A 16,878-nucleotide genomic window follows, 5' to 3' on the forward strand; every position below is an offset into this window, starting at 1 on the left:
AGGCAGTTAGTCATGTTATCATCATCCAGAGAACACTGTTTTTCCTATGGAAAGACTGGTAGCTGCACTGTTTATAAGCTGGCTACTAAGAAGGCGTAAAACCCCATACAGTTCTGACTGTTCCTCTACGTGGAAAGTACAAAATAATTTAAGAACTGTGTTTCTCTTTTTTACTCAGGCAATGTTCCGAGTAAGATTTCAGCAGAATTGCTTTTGTGATGCAGCAAAAAAAACCCCCCAAACCTGTCCAAGGACTTCACTGTCTGTTTTCTTTCTCTGTCTTTCTCTTTTTTTACATCTTGCAAGCAGACATTGCCGTTACCCAAATTAACCTCTTCTGAGTTTCTCTTTTTTCCCCTGGTATTTGGATCAGGCTTCTCTCTGGGTGGGGCGAAAAGTGAACTCTCCTAACATACAGTACAAATTAGGTCTTTCTAAAAACAAAGACTTCTCTTAAGAATAGCTGTATTTTATTTCTGACAAAAGAAGGGAAAACACAAGTGTGCTCAGTAAATCAAGAAGTCAAATGTGTGTAATCTGATGCCAAGTGTAAACATGTATGGACTTTACAAGGCTTGCCGACACTAGATGCTCTGATTTTCTTTCATTTGAAAAAGTGCTTTTGAGTATTCACAGTAGTGCTTGTAAGAGGCAGTCAAAATCACAGAGTGAATAAGAGCAGGTCTATGCAACAGATTTTGCTGAATCTAGACACTTTTAGGTTTTTTATGAATACACTATTTTCTGCTTGGAGTAGCTAATGTAAATGTGGTAAATCTAGCTAGCTGCATATGCACCAGGACCTTTTGGCCTGGATTTTTGGCAGAAAGTTTGTTAATTGAATACTATAAAAAGCTGCTAAAGAGTCAAAATATAGTCCCTCACATATTAGCAAAACAGTTTGATTTCAATGGATGTTAAATACATAACTGCTTGAGGATATTGGGCATAAAGACCACCTGAATACTCTTCCAGCACTGAAGGGCTGAATACCTTTCTGTGTCCATTGAAGGAAAAATGGAGTGCAGAAGTTAGTGCTTTAATTAAAAAAGATGTTGTTGTGTCTTCATTGCTGTTCTATCAGGCTGCTGCTGTAAGAAACCATGGTATTACTCCATCTGTGCAGGAGTACTGCTGTAAAACTAAAATTTTCAGGCTGCTCAACATTTGTACTGAATGTTTCAAGCTGTGTTAATTATGTATCTGTAAGCACTCTGACACTAGTGTTGGTTGGGTAGATCCCAGAGGTCTACCAAGAATTTTTTAACATAATTTTAATATTAACAGTATTTTTGTAGCTGGTTATTTATTTTAAACATATCACAAGGGTTTCTGAGCACTAAAAAAATTGTGTTTGCAGCTAGTGAGTGGGACTTCTGTTCTTCAGCCATATCTCTAATTACACCGTATGACTGGGAGAATGTGTGTTTAATTTTTGCTTCTTCATGCTTTAGAGCAATTACCAGATTGCTTTGTGGGGAAGCAAAAGTAATGGGGAAGGGAAGGGAAGGGAAGGGAAGGGAAGGGAAGGGAAGGGAAGGGAAGGGAAGGGAAGGGAAGGGAAGGGAAGGGAAGGGAAGGGAAGGGAAGGGAAGGGAAGGGAAGGGAAGGGAAGGGAAGGGAAGGGAAGGGAAGGGAAGGGAAGGGAAGGGAAGGGAAGGGAAGGGAAGGGAAGGGAAGGGAAGGGAAGGGAAGGGAAGGTTGTGCTGCTGTCTGCCTTGCCTGTGACATCAAATCTGAGGGACACCTTCCAAAGAAGAGTCTAGAAATGCCTAGATGGATTCATACAGTGCTTTTAATTCCCTCCCATCCTCTGCCAAGTATTTTTTTCCATGTAAAATAAGAGAACTGGCTCCTCAAAGTCACTTGGATGAATATAAACTCTTGAAAGTGTCACGTAGCCCTTGGAATAATTCCAAAAGAATCCCAGCTTATTTGGAAAAACTGTTCCTTGAAAGAAATGCACAAACATTGGTCTGGTTCCAAGGCCATGAAATCAACAGAGTCCTCTCATTACAGAGGACTTTGGATCTGACTGACCCACTGGTGGCTATGACCGGAACAATGGTCTGTTACAATAAATAATTTTTGGATTCATGTTTTCCCTATGCCTGCAAAGTTTTGGTAAGAGTAGAAAGAAAAGAAGACCCTTCCAGTGAAATCTCCTTCTCTTTTCCAAGCTCTTTGAAACTACAGTTTATGACTCTTATTGTTCTGTTTTGAATGCAGTACCTTTTCTTTTCTCTTTTCTCTTTTTACAAAAATTAGAGTTATGTGTAGCCATTTAGAATGAAGAGTGAATTAGCCATGCCAAGGACTTGCTTTTAATTTCCTTTTCTCTTTGTTTTCTTAACTGCTCAGTTCTTTTGATTATCTGAATCCATAGGCCATCCTAGTTTAAATACCTATCAGACAGAAGAGACAGAGCGAACAGCAGGGACTCAAAAAAAAATTCAAATATATTCTCTATCTTGAGTTCTTCAATGTGCTTTTGCGTAGCAGAAGCTTGAAACTGCATATTTGCTAGTGTCACTTGCTTTGCATTCTTTTTTTTTTATCATTTGGGTTTGGGTTTTTTTACCGTTAACAGCAGACACTGCACTTGCTTTGTCAGAAAACCACAGCCTTTACTGCTAAATGCAGTGGAGAGCAAAGCATTGGTCTAGAGGTTGGAGAAAGGCATTTATTATGTCTTGGGGTATTATGAAAAATATTTTACCTACAAAAAAGCCAAGAAAAAAATTTAAATAATTTCAAAGAATATGGAGGGTTTAGATTATCACCTGTAATATTATCAAACCGTAGCTTTCAAGAACTGTAAGTCATGTCATGAAGTTGCCTTAAAAATCACAGGTTATGAAAATAGTATTTTGAGTTCTGGGCTTAGTGCAGTTTCAGGTTTTTCTTTGTCACCCAGACCAGACAGCTAACTTCTTTCTTTACAACAACTGAGATTCCCACAAATCACTTTTTATTTTAAATACAAGTCTTTAAGAAAAGCCTATCTTGTAAGATTCACATTTGAATTCCAGAGTGCACAGCACTGGTCTTGCATGAAGTATAAGCTGATGGTAGATAAGCAGATTTTCCAAACTTACTCTAGAAAATACATTCTGCTCCTCACCTGGTATGGATACATACCATCTTAACATCCTTAAATATTGTGTTCAGAAACACCTGAGGAGCACCTGCTACCCTTAACTGTGCAGAATGGTCTCTACTGTGCCTGCAGCGGCAGAGGGTCTCCATTTCCGAGGTCAGGTTGGCAGCTCTGGGTGTGTCCTCTCCTTTGTACTGGGAAAGGAGAAAGCAGGGGACAAGAGGGTGCAAAGTGGCCCTGTCTCTCTCATTAGCGATGTTAATTAGTTGCCTTTTCCCGGAAGCCGTGCAGATCGTAGAGAGGTGTCAGTGGTAATAGGTTTTCCTATTGCCAAGTCTGGAAATTTAATAGGTACTCAACTTCTTCATGGGCAATAGTACATCTGAGAAATTGATGCATTGGCAGAGAAGAAGCGCTGGATGGTCTAGTAGTCTTCACTGAGTGACCTGCTGAGATTGAAAGTATGGCTGTATGATCCTGAAGTGTTTCAGAGTGATGAATCAAAGTGCACTCTTCTTTTAGACTCGCAGTGAAGACAGTAATGTTCTGGAAACAGGACCACATTCACAAATAAGCTGCAAATGCTTATATTTTGGCCCAAATATTGGAACTTGTGATAGCAGGATCTCACAAATAGGCTCTGCTTGCTCATTCTGAAGGAACTAAGAAGACAGAAGAGAAAGTGTGGCCCATATTTCTGCCCTTAATTTTGAAAAGGGATGGCTGTTTCAAGGAGAAAAGAGTTATAGCTGGGGTTGGGATATCTGAGATTGGATGAGGTTGTCTTACTGAGTCCCAAGTGAAGGAGGTTTGGCAGTCCTGTGGAAGACACACAGAGGTGAACTGAATGGTGGGGCTATGCATTCTCCTTCATCCAACAGTTTTTGTAGCTGGAGCAGGAAAGTAGCACAGCCTTGTGCAAAGGGGACATACTAATTCCTGATTTTGCTCATTAATGCATTTTAACAGCTCCTTTTTCTGAGTACGTGAGACAGAATGATCAAAAAGTCCCCAAGATGGGGACTGATGTATGCGAAGAAAAAGCCTCTTAGTACCCTTTGACTGAGAAAATCCATACTTGGTCCCACTTGTGTAAGTTACTGCCTCTGGTTTGGGGAAAAAACAACACATTTGAAGCACTGTGCTTTGGTTTGATTTGGTTGGTTTTGGCTTGTGTTTTTTGTTTTTTTTAAATTTTTCTGTTGGGTGGGTGTTTACAGTTTTGGCAAGGCCCTTTTAGTGCTAAATGTCTGGAGTCTACATGCTGTCATACAGAACAGTTTGTAGATTCTTTAATACCATGCATTCCTGAAAAGACATAATTATTTGCTTTCTGACCTTGTAATGGAATAGTAGTGTGTGTGTGTGTGTGTGTGTGTGTGTGTGTGTGTGTGTGTGTGTGTGTAGAGTCTTCACTTACAGTAAATGTGGAAATAGGGAAGACCTGAGAAGGATAAACAGAGAGTCAAAGTGAATCTTAGAGGAGACAAGTGGTGAAAATGGATAAACAGAAAACTCCACTTCTGTGGGAAAACATGGAGGAGCTAAACCACAAACAGGAGAGGAAACAGCCAAATCTAAACAAGGAATTCAGCAGCAAGCTGCGGCAAATGTGATTTTAAAGAACAGAGTGTTCACAACAGACATGCGTCACTGCTGAAGATGAAGTATGTGAGCCCTGCTTTCCTGCTTCCCCATCCCCAGTACCTCCACAGAAAGCTCAGCCTCTCCTGTCCACCTTATTTGTTCAGTAGTGGACTTCATACGATTGATTCAGTTCTCATTAAACTGATTTACTGGGCTCGCTGGCTCTGCTCAGCTTCAGTTTATTCCTACTTTGTTTAAAATTCGGGAAGTGCTGGGGGAGGGGACAGGACACTAATGGCCGTTCTCGTGTAAGTGGAGTGGTAGCTGATTTATTGCAAAGGTTATAAAGGAAAAGTATTAAGTGTGTTCCATTCTACTTGGCAAAGCCATCCTGCACAATGTCCAACAAAACCCTGAGAGCACTGGTTTGTACTGAAAAAAAAAAAAAAAAGGAAAAAAAAAGGGGAGGAGGGGTGCGTGTGTGTGTGTGTGTGTGTGTGTGGAAGGGGGATGCTCCACCAAGATGTTCTCTTCTTCTTTGAGAGCATTAATTAAGACTGTAAATCACAAGCAACATGAAACAACTGTATTTGATGGAACATGGACAGTTCTGGAGTTCTGCTGTGCTTGCGCCATCAGTTTGAATACCTACACTGAAACACTAATGGGAGAGCAAACTTCAAAGAGAAATTCTGGCATGAAGAAGCAGGCTGCAAGGATCATTACATGGATAAAGTTGTAAAATAGACTCCTCCGTGCAAACTGGGAAGGAGGTGGAATGAAAGTTTGAAAGGTTTATAGGAACTCAGGCTTGTTTTCCTTTCATGCACAAAGTCAGTCCCACATTAATTTGGTAAAATAAGCTTGTGTATTAGTGTTTTGAATAAAAGGGGGGATAGGAGGATGACAGGAGCAAAAAAAATGCACTTGAATAATGAAAAACCCTGTTAATATCCTTTAAAGCAAATTTTCCTTTTCTAATTAATAGTCAAGGGAGTTTTTTTGTCACATCATAAGTAGTGGTGGGTCACATTCCTCATAATTAGAGAATTTAAAGCCTACATTTGTTACAATCACTTAGTTTTATCTACAGCAGAGCATCAGAACAGAAATTCACCCAGTAATTCCTGCACAATTGTCATATCCTAAATGAATGTATTTATATTTAGGAAGCCATTTAATCTTGTTTTAAGGGCATTAAGTAACACAGACAGTCCCCTGTGTCAGATTGTTCACTTTATTATTTGTTTAAAATAAAATTTAGTATTTAAAATTTATTTCTCTTTGATTTCATCTAGTTATGTCTGTACTGGGCTGTAGTGGAGTGGCTCTGCTGTAGTTGAGATGATTTTCATCCATTGTGGCATATAGGCCATTTGTTCCTCATTTTCCTTTGGTGTAAAGGACTGGATGCAAACAACATTTTGATGAAAAATGGTCTATCCTTAATAGTTAATTCACAAGCAACTCATTTCCCAGCACAACATTTTTATGTAATTATAAGTAGACCTCTGTCCAACTACTTGTCCAGGATTACTCAAAGTTTTTGGTTTGCCAAATGTGGTTTGAGATGCAATTAATAATGTGGTGGATTCCAGAATTGCTGATGAGGTTAATTTTCCTTGTTGTAGAATACGGCACCGTAATAGAGATGTTCTCTATAGACGCATGAGATGGAAAAAAATTGTAAATAATAACTTAGGGGAAAAAATGATCTGGAGTTATTTATATTTAGGAATCAGGAGCCCTGTTTGCAGCAATAGCTGCCATGCTTGCCACAAAGCCACTTCTTCCACTGGCCCTATTAATTTTATGAAGGATAACCCTCTGATGATATGATACTATTTTGGAGACTATTCATTAATATAGACACATTATTTCTATATTTACATATAGTATAAATGCCTATGCAATAAGCAGGGAAAAGGAATTTGTTCTATTACAGGAATGTGCATGCTAGAGGGTTTATGGAATGAGAATTTGAGTGCCTTAAACCAGAGGTAGCGTTCAGAGTCATTGGACTTGTCATAACCTGCAGAAAGAGACAAATTACCTGTATGCTACTTGGGTTGTAAAGGAAAGTACTTCATGTCAAGCACAGCACAGTATCCACTATTTGCCACTGTACTGGTACTTTGAAACAGTACCTCTCCTTTCCCTAAGGACAATAAAAAAACACATTAACTGACTTTCTATGTCATTTAAGACAGCATCTTTTTTTCTTCATTGGGAAGGAGGATCGTGCTAGCTTAGCCTGCAGTGCCTTTCACAGGCACTCAGATAGTCTTGGACATGAATAAATGTGTGCTGTTTGCCAAGAAGGGTTGCACCATAGCGTGGTCATGTTTGGAAAGGCTAACACTTGCATGTCCAAATGTAAATAGAAGGTGCACAGTCTTGAACTGTACCTATGCTGGGAAAAAAAAGTCTTGTCAGAAGCTCTCGAATAACAGTAGACTCTTTTACTTCCCCACTGTTCTCCTGTTGTCTATCAACCAAAAAAAACCAAAAAACCCAAATAAACCAAAAAACAAAGAAACAAAACCACCCAACACCACAGCATAAATGAACCCTGTGTTAATAATTATTTTTTAAGAAAGATATTTCAGTGTGATTATAGAATTTTATACAAAAGACACAACTTGCCACTGATTTCCATGGGCCTAAACTAGTGTTTCTTACACCCAGCCAGAGCAGCTGCCTTCAGTTACTAAGGATATTGTGTGCAGCCACCACACAAAGATGTTTTTTCCTTACTCCGTTGTCTTTTGGGCACTGCTGTGGCTGGTTTAGATTGGCTGTGACTAAATAGGTGGTCACAGGAAAACCATGCATTAAAAACTTCTGGCCTGAAATGATTGGCAGATGCAAAAGATCTGGCCCAGGCTCTTTAGAACAAGCACACTATAACCTTGGTTTCCTAGTTGTCCTGGTGTATGTAATCAATTCTTGGATCATCTGGGAAGATTACCAAGCTCAGGGTTTAATTTTCATTCATAGATAATTTCTATGTATGGGAAACAGTCAAAAATTTTTGAATGAGAGCTGATAAAGGGAAGCATAACCAAGTGAGATGCTTTTCCATTCTTATTGGCATCAGGTCAAGATCCAGTGTATTCCTGGGAAATACACTCCATGCAAATGAGGTCCATGGAGTTACCAGCCAAGTGAAACACAGGCTAGTGCTGTGTAAATGAATGGGCTTTCTGCCCGTGCTGGCTGAATCTGTGGTAGCAGCATAGCTGAGCAAATGCCCTTCAACACCATTTGTTAGCAAAGTGGTTGCTGTTGCACAGTCTGTACACCCAGGTAAGCATGCTTTGCGTCTCATCTTGTGCAAGCACAATTACCTGGAAGAGAGAACATCCAAACTAAATTTCATGGCTGGCATTTGCTTCCAGCATGGGGAAGAAGTGGGGGTGGCATGTTTTTCACCCATCTTCACATGCCAGAGTTTGAGTCAGTTTTCTCAGAGCTTCCTTTACTGTCCATGGAGAAAATCAGCCAGTATTTACAACACATTTATCAATCTCTTTCAGACATCAGCAACAGAGAAGTTTACTTTTGGTCAGATGGAACTGACAGTTAGCGCCAGCCTTTTAAAGTGTGTTGAGATAGATGTCTGATGATACAGAAGGATACACGATGGGTATGTCTACAGATGGTGGAGATCACTCCAGGCTGTTCTTTTTCCCCTGAGGAGACAAAACATCTTTAACAATCAGTCTCTGAACTGCTGGGCTAGTCTAGTGATGCTGGCCTACTGGGCTCAGGAGTGCTGGATATTTACACTGCACTGTCAGGGAGGGTTGCTAGCAGCTATGGCCTGACTCACCCAGAATTCTTTTGGACAATACCTGGACACAGTTGGGGTGTTAAAGCTAGACCAGGTGTCGTTGCCGTTGCTGTAAGGTGACTTGCATGACATTGCTGTGAAGGAGTCTGAGTGGTGCTGGTACATGTGACATAGGCCCTCCTGGGTGAGTAGACTGCAGTGCCACAGAATGGTTGCAGCCATGTCTGTAGTCTGTGTGTCCCTACTCCTTGTTTACTAAATCACAGCCACAGTGTTCCCTGGCTAAGAACAGTTTATAAGCCTAAGTTAAAACTTGTGGAAAAGTTTCCATACAGGGTAGTTTACAGCCAGAGTAGTTCCTTAGTCATCTTGCTCACAGCTGAACAAATCCTTGTGTCTTTATCACTGGAGAAGACTGGAGTGGGGGAAAGTAAATATATCAGCAGGTAGAAAGAGAGAGGTGGCAACAACTGCTTCAAACCAGCATTGCTGCCAGAAACTTGTTCTTCAAATGACCCCCTGTCGACTTACCTGACAATCCATGGTTGTTTGAATAGTTCAGTACACTGGCTTCAGGGAGCCCCAGAACAAAGACTTTCCTTAAAAAACTCAGACCTTACTCAGATAAAACTCCCACTCATGCCCCAGGGAGTTTTGCATGACGCAGGATTACAGGATGGTGTCTCAGCTTTGTTGTGTGTACTGCCTGTAGCTGCTCTTTAGTTCTGTGGATGAATAAAGGCTGTGCCCATTTACAAGAAAACTTGATTTCCGTTTGCTCACTATCAGTTTACTGAAAACTTTGTCATCCTCTTTATAAACTAGAGATGGAACTCTTTTGAGGAATTTACAAGTGAGGAGAAAGGACATCCATCTGAAGGAGATGTCTTGATAGAATGTGGTGAAGGACAAGGCTTTGAGGATCTTAGCAGGCAGGCAGTGGCATCTGAGATTTTTAATTTGCCCACACTCCTCCCACCGTGGGCCCCAAGGTTTCCGAGGTGAGGTGTTGCTCAGGACTGCTGGTAAGCCCAAGCTCAGCTCGTGAGTCTGTTCAGTGTTTGGGGATCCTGAGGTGTTTTTTTCCCCTCCTCCTGTGTGACAGGTATGCTGCATCATGACTTTAGTTTCTCTCATTCTGTGATTACTCATTGTTATTTTGTGTGAGCAAAGCCAGCAGGTGTTACAATACCTTCCCTGTCAGCATGTCCTCCAGTTTCTGTTTCCTTGGATGAGACAAGAAAGCAGTCACTTCAGGGCCAGAGAACTGGGCCTCATTTCGTCAGCTGGAAGGTGACTAGTTAAAATCTAACTAGCAGACTCACACCCAGTGCCTGACAGGAACAGTCTCTGAAGACTATTAAGAAAATAAAATTTCCCTGCTCTGTCATATAATGGAAATGAGAATGCTTCAACAGCCATCCCCTCTAATCTGTTAGCCAGCCCTTAGCAGCTTACCAAGCCTGTATTTAACCTATTTCCCTAATGGCAATTAAGAAATGTTTTCATTTCCCAGGGAGAGGATTGCCAATGAAATCCCCCTCTCCCCCCCTACCCCCATCCTGTGGCTCCGTTCTCTCCCTCCTCTTCCCCACACCCCAGCTCCTTCTTCCTTAGCCCAAGGCATCCAAAGCATTCTCCGTGTGTTTGGGTAGCATGCAGTGAGGAAGAAATGATTAAGCAGCTGAATGTTTGAAATCCAGCTAAATGCACCGATTATTATCTGCTTAGGGCTTTCTTATCTCGAACTGTGTGGTGCTTAATGGTAGGCCCATTGTTTTCAGCTCAAAGGTATTAATGAAGGAATCAGGGCAGCAGGCTGATGTCATAGGTGGCTGAAAGGTGACTTGTGCACTGATTTCCCTTACTCCACCCCTTCACAACTCCCTTCCAACTAGTTCAGAAGAAGGGTTAGTATTTTTAGAGTGGAGGGAAAAAAAAAACAGCAAGCAGCCGAGGTTGCATTTGTGTGTCTGGTAAAAGGATTGCAGAGGCTCCTAAATATCCTGCTTAAAAGATGTACTCTCTGAGCTTCTGCTCTACTTTCTCACTCCATAAAGACTCTGTAGTGTTGGCGCAGGTCTCAGTGTGAAAGCGACCAGCTGGCCCCTGTTCACACCTGCCCTAGGCACTGACCAGCAGACCACAGTTGATGTCCTGACCTATATCCAAGGTGAGGTTTCCACTTAGTGGTTTCCACTGGAAGAAAAAGCTGTGTAAGTAGCTGCCACCAAGGATGGCTTCTTGAGGTGGATGAAGCCCTCAAGAGGATGCACAATTTAAGGAAGTGATTTTGTAGTCAAGTTATCAGCTGTGCTTTTTGTCACTCTTGAGAGTTAAATACTTTTCTCTTTTTTTTCAAATGTACATAGTTATTAGATGCAAAGTGGTGTATGTTGTGTGAGAAGAGACTTCTCTCTGGGGTGAGGTATCTTGAGTGTATTCAGTTTTCTATTACACAACACAAGAAAGGAAAGAGTAATGATTTAGAATAGATTTGATTTCATTGTCATTGTTTGTATTTTAATCATACACTTATTTCTGTAATTCTTTTTGTGACAGATTTAACTTGTTATTCCTTCCCTTTTTGTCATCGACATGAAAAACATTATTAGTTCTTTGACTTAAAGTATTGCTCTACATGGTTGGACTTTGGCATCACACTCCTGCAAAACTGCTAAAATTCCTTCGAGGTTTTTTTTTTTTATGCACCCACCTAAGAATTCAAGGAAAGATGTGCTATCAGAAACTGTCTTGTGGAGCTTTTGTGATTTTGGGGACAATAAAAGAAAAACAGCTTTTAAATAGCAATGTCATAAGGTAGCCAGTAAAGAGTTCTTGTGTCCATACTTATCCAAACAGGTCTCAGACTAGAATAAAAAAATAATGCACTTTTTTCTTTTCATTTTAATGAGACAATATATTTTGTGTAATATGTAAGTTAATCAGAGTCTTTGTGATTACAGTTATAATGTCTTTGCTGGCACGGGGTTCATAAAATAGGATTTCTATCTTACCTAAACAAATGAGTGAAGAGCTTAATCCTTTCAAATTTTTGATCAGTTTTGTTTGTTTTTCTCAATTTCAGTTTAGTTTTGGTTTGATGAGCATGCAGTAGCTTTCACTGTTCACTGGAGTACTTTGTGCCTGTTGAAGGAGCTATCTAAATAGTCCACTGGCAAAGACTAGAAAGTGGAAAGAGAAAGCAGAGAAGAAAGAGTGGCACTGAATACCCATAAATTCATCAAAGCTCCTGTCTTGAATAAGATTTACTTAACAGGAAACCATCAAACACCAAAATGCTCCCTTCAATTTTTTTTTTTTTTTCAGGGAGAAAAAGAACTGCATAGCATTAGATTGAGTTTGGGTTTTGATTTGTTTTTTTTTTTCATTTTGACTTATTAGTTCATGACTGAGATTGGTTTGGGTAGAGTGTTTTTGGTTTGTTTGGGGTTTTTTGGAAGGGTTGAGTGAACTGACTGGCACTTCCAGTCCCGTCCTCTCACATCCCTTCCTGTCCCCCTCCCTGTTTCTGTAGGTTCAGCAGTAAAAACCTATTGAAATGTGAGATTACCAAACTGAAGCAATCAGTCTGAAATGATTAAGATGACTATTCTTTTCTTCAGATGACCAAAAGTCATCTTGTCCAGAGTTCCTTATCTTCAAGGTGCTATTTCACAATAGCACCTTGTAGTTTCTTTCTAAGTACGTATTTCCTGTTAAAATCTGAAGGCTTTATATTGTAGGTAAGCTTGTATGTACAAACTATCACCAACAGTTACAAAAATTGGTGCCTGTCTTTCTTTTGAAATTATGTTGAATTTTTTTTAGGGAAAAAGTGTTTATTTATTTCTTGAGTAATTTAGGAGATTATGTGTCAAGCCTAGGGTGAAATTTTGTTTGCTGAACTTATCTTAAACCTCAGGAGGGGAGGAAGGTTCCGTTTAAAGGTCAAAGCATTTCAAGATTTCAATTCAGTATATTTTTTACCTTTAAAGTTTTCCTTCACCCCACCCAGACATCGGACCTTAGAAGCTTTTCAGATGCCTTACGCGTGTTCCTCTTGTATTGAAATATTTGAAATAACTCTACATTAAATGCCACAATATAGTTAAATATTCATACACATATTACTATACTGTGCACCAAAACTCCTCTGGCGAGAAATTCAGTGTTTGAGCTTGGAGGAGAATGCTGGAGCTGACAAAATTCAGATGCTAATGATAATTAATTTATGTAGTGGCAAAGATAGGTGCACTGCCAGGTGCTTTACAGGCAGATAAGATCTGGTTTCTGCTTCAGTGAGTTTACAATCTGAGGCCCCGGTTTTGCAAATACTTATGCACATGAGTTATGCCACCGGGCGCAGTGACACTACTCATGCATGTGAAGTTACTCACCTGTAGTGAGCTATCTGTGTACAGTTTCAACTGCATTAACTTTTCAATTGATTGTGCAGTGAGTCAGTAATTATTCAGGCTGATAATTGCAGTTATTTTACAAGCTCTGCCAGTCAGAAATTAAAAAAAAAAAATGCAGGAGTCACCTTTCCGCAAGGGAATTGAAAGCTCAGGATTTCCTGGGAAGTTTTCCAGCAAGAAAACAACCCATTTAGATCTGGCATTTTCATGTCACACAGGCTTAAATTATGTCTATTTGCGTACAAATCACAGAGGAGAAAAAAATCACCTGATAATTGGAAGGGAAAAGTGTTATTCCCGTTCCTCATTTGTCGAGATGCTGATCTTGGGGCCACGGTAAGAGTGTTTCCAGTGAAATTACTTTCAAGTCTGGGAAAAAGCAATCAGCAGAGGCCTTGGTAGCTGTAAATTTGTGGCAGCAGTCCCTAATTCATCTTGTAATTCTATGACAGGCTCTGAATTGCCCGTATTTGGCCAGGGATCACCTCAGTGGACAGTTAATGAAAGAGCAGAGGGAACTTGAAGGTCAGTCATACTGAATTCTTTTTCTTTCCTTCCTATGTCTTTTTTATTGCATCCTATCTTTCATTATATAATTTATTAAAGAAAACCTTTTTTGTTTTTTTGTTTCTGGAAAAGGCAAATCTTTGCCTTTTTGTTTACCCGCCTTTTTTGCTTGAAGCATTTATAAAAGAGCCAAAAATGCCTTAAAATAGATGTTTCTGTTGAAATCAAGTGACAGAATTACACTTTAGCCAATTTCTATTTCTTGTATGAGTCTGGTCATGAGAATAAAACAGCAACAGATGCTGCAACCAGGTATGGTTTTGAGAATGGAATTTGTATGTTGACATGTGAATCTAATCTAAGTACAATGAGAAGACTTTCGTTATTGGCTCACACTCAGAATAAATGAATCTGAACTTCAGAAAGCCATGAGACTAATTAAAATAACCAGAAAATACATTTGTGTCTGCTGGAGTCGGACTAACCAGCAGATAAGCTGTAATAGCATTTGTTTGTTGAAACACTGCAGTAAATGGGGGCTGACTTACCAGAACACAAGATTTTCTTTTGTAACATGTATAGCAGAACAGACACGTTGAAAAAAAAATTAAAAAATAAAAACAAAGAGGAGTCATGAATCAAAAACTAAGATGGCCTTTTCTTTTTCTTCTTCCCTCTTTCTTATAAGATAATTTCCTGTCATCACCATTTTCTCTTTTTTAGAATATTTTCTTTCTTTGGAGGACATCAATCTTCTCTCTTGTTTTATCTCATTCAGTCTGTCTCAGAATACCTTGGGTATTAATCTTCTCTCTAGTTATGCCGCCAATCCTTTTGCCTCCTTCTTCTGTCCTTTTTCTATCCTTTTCATAGTGTTGTTTTTATCTCTCCTTTATTTTGACTTTCCTTCCAAATACATTATCTTCCCACCTCAGAGTTCCCTTCCCCTGTTCAGCCTTTGTCAGAAAAAAATTCATAGGGCTCATCATCATTTGACCCTTCCAGATAAAGTATGTTGAATGACCGCTCTGGCTTCAGGGAAAAAGGAAGTGTTGGTGGATGAAGCAGTGGTTTTTTCACTATCTGAACTCCTTTCAGTCACAACAAGATCACTGCTACTTCCTCTCAGGTTGAATTCAAAAACCTTTGCAATTCATTGGAAGCTTCATTTGCTATTAAACTAAACCTGCAAAGTAGGGAGAAATGGGAGATTTAAAAAAAAATAGTGGGTAGAGAAGTCCACTTTCTGCCTGCTATACAATGGAAAATGAAAAAATATTTAGAGGTGAGTTTATTTCTCAAAATACATTCAATGTAAACTAGTGGTAAGAATTAACTGCATTTTAATGGTTATCATGTAGTCAAGGATGCCCTTACTATAAGCAGAGTACAATGAGCTTTTCTATTTGTGAACTTGAATGTCACTTTTTAATAGGCTTCTGCAGCACACATCCTTTTGACTGCCTGTGATAGAGCAGAGGTCATTCCTAGCTGCAGGAATGACCTGCTACTTGGCTGTGCCTGTCTGGGCTGGTGGGATGTCTCCTGTGGACTGTGGCCACTTGTGACTGTGGCTGTGGCCATTTGTCGCTTACCAGCACCAGGGGATTTCCAGCCCCAAAGCTTTTGCAGATCCCAGACAAGCAGATCACAGATGTGGTGTAGAAAGCAAGGTGATGCCTTCATCTGTACAGATAAAGGGGGCATTTGTGCTTACATAACCCCTCAGAAATTATGCCAATACAATCTTAGTCAAGTCTAATGGAACAAAAATGGTCTTGGTTCTTGCACAAGCCATGCAGGGAACAAGGCGGCCTCTCATAGTTTTAGCAACATCTCATTTCTACACAGGTTGAGTTTCCAATATTCGTACAAGAAGCTGCTCTGTGAAGGTTGATTGGAAGTGATTGAGATTGTGTTGTCTCTCAATTTTGCATATTTCTGTTTAAATCAGACTTAAGTCACCGTATTTGAAACTCTGGATTTGGCAGAAACAAAATTGGTTGAAGGAGGACATGAAAATCTTCTCTTTGTGTGTAGAAGACGGTTGTTAGCTTAATATAACAGTGTGTCAAAACCCATCATATGCTAAGTGTTTATAAAGTGCTTTTATTAATGGTGTAAAAAATCCAATAACAACCCAAGAAACTTCTCATTATGAGAGGAGAAAACATTAGTGCTTTTCCTGACAGTGTTCCTTTTAATGGGAGATTCCTCTGTGGAACACTAATCAAGTCCATTCAGAAAGATCTTAATTAATTTAATTAAAATCTGTCAGATCAAACTGATTAGCCTGACATCCAGCCTGGCGGGAGGAAGGAGGCTGGTGCAAGCATTGTAAGTGTGTTGAGGTGGGCTTGCCGCTTGCAATCAGAGATGTGTGGCTGCTGTGGGGATCAAAGCTGTCTTTCATTGTCATCAGAATAAACGTTATGGCTCCCCCGGGCAAGTGATCCAGTTTCTTTTTGTCAGAAAATATTTTATGCCTCCACATCTCTGGCAGCTCAGCAGGGGACAGCAGGTACCTGGTTCTGCGCGTGATCGAAGGAGAGCGCCGGGTGACCTTTCCTACCGTCCTGACTACAGGAATACAGATTGGACATTTCTCATCTCTTCACCATCCTCTGTCTCATGACCATGGGCAGGAGAGAGAGGCCATGGTGACAGGGGTGACTGCATTTTGTTGCTGAGCATGGATGTCTCAGCAACAGAGCCTTCCAAGGAGTGGTGTGTCCACATGGGCCATCTTCCTTTTGCTGCCACCTCCCACTGAACTGAGGTGGGAGCTGAGAAACTGCACTCTCTGCTATATGGCTGTGCTTGTCCAAAATATGAGGAGCTACCTCAGCCACGTAGGCTTCTTAATTCTGCAGCTGCTAATAATGATGTGTAGTTTCTATGGCAAACATCAGGGCAGCCAGTGCCAATCTGTATCTCTAGGTCCTTCCACCTCCCCTACCCCATACATGTACTTACGGAGTACCTCTCATCTTCAAAGATTTTAATAAATACTTTTATCCATCGTTATGGTGGGAGGGATCCATCAAAAGGGTAATAGCTAGTAAATACTCAATTTTTCAGGCCCCAGCCCTGCAAGTGCTTAGGCATATGTTTTAGCTTTATGTGCCATAATTCAGGCTTCAGTGGAACCATTCACAGTACGTGAAGCTAAGCATATGTGTAAGTTAGGAATTGTAAAGATTAAATAGCATTCCTGTTAGCTGGAAATCAAAAGGTAGATGAAAACAGGGACCCCAACTACAGAGGAAATGCAGTTCCTGAAAGAAGAGCAGCAGCAGCAGTTGACATGAAAGACTTGCCAACAGAAGACCTGTCAGTGACACATGTTTAGTCTTTACTTATGAGAGGGACTCTTCTCACATTGGCAAAATGCCAATGGGTCAGTTTCTCCAAGGGTGGAACTCGTCTGGAGCATTGAGTTCCATTTGCGTGGGCACACACCCAGT

At 40.3% G+C, this 16,878-nt stretch overlaps 1 protein-coding gene across 3 annotated transcripts in view; it reads left to right on the forward strand.

The window, feature by feature from the left end:
• Positions 1-16,878, forward strand: part of PRDM1 (PR/SET domain 1) — a 101,728-nt gene that overhangs the window by 25,724 nt on the left and 59,126 nt on the right. For 2 of the 3 annotated variants that reach the window (XM_064412822.1, XM_064412823.1), the window contains exon 4: positions 13,357-13,429. The exons of the other annotated variant lie outside the window; for it this stretch is intronic. The gene's annotated coding sequence lies outside the window, so the exon portion shown is untranslated. The remainder of the gene's footprint in view (positions 1-13,356; positions 13,430-16,878) is intronic. 3 annotated transcript variants of the gene reach the window in all.

The sequence above is a fragment of the Passer domesticus genome, chromosome 3 (genome assembly GCF_036417665.1).
Source record: "Passer domesticus isolate bPasDom1 chromosome 3, bPasDom1.hap1, whole genome shotgun sequence".
Lineage (NCBI taxonomy): Eukaryota > Metazoa > Chordata > Aves > Passeriformes > Passeridae > Passer > Passer domesticus.